This window comes from Penaeus vannamei, chromosome 15 (assembly GCF_042767895.1).
Source record: "Penaeus vannamei isolate JL-2024 chromosome 15, ASM4276789v1, whole genome shotgun sequence".
Classification (NCBI taxonomy): Eukaryota; Metazoa; Arthropoda; class Malacostraca; order Decapoda; family Penaeidae; genus Penaeus; species Penaeus vannamei.
Genome location: NC_091563.1, coordinates 35033342 through 35035841, shown reverse-complemented (window position 1 = coordinate 35035841; position 2500 = coordinate 35033342). Strand labels below are relative to the sequence as shown.

Genomic DNA, 2500 nt, shown 5'->3' with positions numbered 1-2500 from the left:
TGCATCAAAAAAGATGGTTGTTTTATTTCAAAATCTGTAATGTGTACAATTCACAGAGAACATCGTCACACAATCTATGAGTGTATCTCTGCCTTTCAGATTTTTTTTAAATGCAGACCAGGCAGGTGAAATGATACCAAATAGTGACTATTAATTGCACAGTAACGTTGTCATTGCTAGCGCCTGAGATTAATGGATGAGATAAAATCATATTACAAAAAAAAATGGTATTGATAGAAACTCTGGCATCGACTGAAGTTGTATTGTCTCCATTACAAAAAAAAAAAAAAAAAAAAAAAAAAAAATTGTTATTCCTGTAGAGTTAAATTTGATGCACGTAAACGAGCAAAAAATCAAAGAGAGGTTCAGTGTTTTCATAAGGTTTAGGTTTATAGGCCTCGTCCCTGCAGAACCTTCGATCCAAAACGCTGGACAACCCCTAAGATCGTGATTATTTCTGTCTGGTGCGTAGTGAGCGTGCATTAGGACCTCCAAAACTTAAATTATCTATCGAAAGTTAAATATAAACGAAATACATCGCGGCAATTTTACAATACCTGCAAAATACGCCCATTCTATTATTATACTAGCCGATAAGAGCAGCAATGATTCACCAACTCGTCTGCGCTACCCATACCTGCTACAATTACTACAGTAGTGTTTCGCCTCAGACTGGGGAGAAAAGTGATCGTAGTGTAAGATAATGGAGTGACACCTGGGAAGGATATTCAGATTCCAGGGCTGCCGCACGGCACTCTAAGCCAGGGTTCTTCAAACCCTTGTCATCACGACCCCGTTTGACATGTGTATATATAAATATAAATATATATATATAATATATATATATATATATGTGTGTGTGTGTGTGTGTGTGTGTGTGTGTGTGTGTGTGTGTGTGTGTGTGTGTGTTTGTGTGTATGTATGTATGTACGTACGTATGTGTATGTGTATATATGTATACGTATATGTGTGTATATATATATATATATATATATATATATATATATATATATATATATATATATATATATTCATTATTATTATGTAGCGACCCACGGAACATGAGCTTGCAACCAGTGAAGGACCCTGCCCTAGTCCAGCCCCTCGGGCACACCCCATGATCTACAGCGGCGAAAATATTTGACTATAAACTTATACCTATTCCAACAATTCACGTAAAATAAAAAACGTACAATCAAATACAAAAGTCATGTGAAATTTGGCGAAAATGTGTACAGTCGCCTACACCTGTTTTCGGTGGACGGTGGAAGGTGCACCTCTTTGTTTGTTTACATTTTCATACTCCGTAAGGCTTGAATGAACTGGAGTAAACTCTTTAGAAACATTTGTTTACCAAGTTTGGAAATTTGCTTTTAATCAGTTTCCAGTCACATTTTATATTGGGGGAAAATTTTATATATTGGTTTGCACAACGCTATCTCAAAATCAAGTTGCTTTTACATATGGAAAAGTCAAAATCTGGACTTAACCATTTCGTTTTTTTTCTGATTCAACAGATGTTACTGTAAGACAAATGAGCAGTCATGTCTCCTTATGTTATTTTCTATATTTATTTCAGTGCAACCCTCTGCGACGTATGGTGAAATTCAACTGTTAGTATGAATTTCTTTATAATGATATATATTTGTTCTTTAATATTAGGGCGTGTAGATTAAAAGAAATTGGGATTTATATTTTCAATAATTTGTATTTCCTCCCCCTGCCGCTAAAACAGCCTCTAAACGTTATGACGCTATCTCACCGTTACTCCGTCGTTATAAAGAGCAATGATAGCTTGGAAGATTCTATGTAAAGCATTTGCCAATCCATCTGAAGCATTTGTATTCCCATTTGATGAATTACAAATCCTCTCCAGCTTTATGTAAACCGCGGACAATACAGCCATGTACACTGATAAGTTTGTTTGTTTTTTTCCAACTATACAGTGGTACGAGAATGTAAACAAACAGAGTGCCGCTCCTGCCGTCCAACGACAATACATATCAGCTGATCGCATCTCTACCCAATCTGTCATCTACCTTTTTACTGTAAATTCCTGTCTTCCTATAATTTTGGGGGATGAAATTTAATCCACTGAAACCTATACTTCAGTTGCAAATGGCGTTTGGCTGGCATCAACAGCTCAGTCAAAATGTTGGTTCTATATTGATAATAATGATTGCAGCGAGGTAAGGAACTTAAGTGCTGCAGAGAAGGTGCCTGATACCAGTTAACCTTTTATCAAAGATCATCTTTCTGTTGTTTTATTCATCTTAACATTAAACTGACAATTGAAGCAATGAGAATTGTAGGTAATTCTGCCAGGTATTAAGGTAATCTTATGACCACAAAATAATCATTACAAATCATGTACTATAAATATAAAGCTACTGTTGCATCCACGAGTATCACTTGTACATATGTTAAAGGCCAAGAACTAGAAAATGGAAATATCTCAAAGTTGCCCCAAAACAGCTTCCATAAAAGCACGATGCGTTCT

The 2500-nt window shown here is 35.8% G+C and overlaps 1 protein-coding gene across 3 annotated transcripts in view; it reads right to left on the bottom strand.

Annotated features, from left to right (window-relative positions):
* Positions 1 to 4: 4 nt before the first annotated feature.
* LOC113809176 (tyrosine-protein kinase Src64B) overlaps positions 5 to 2500 on the bottom strand; it is a 28021-nt gene continuing 25525 nt past the window's right edge. For all 3 annotated transcript variants that reach the window (XM_070130701.1, XM_070130699.1, XM_070130700.1), the window contains one exon: positions 5 to 2500. This exon is cut by the window's right edge and continues 251 nt beyond it. The gene's annotated coding sequence lies outside the window, so the exon portion shown is untranslated.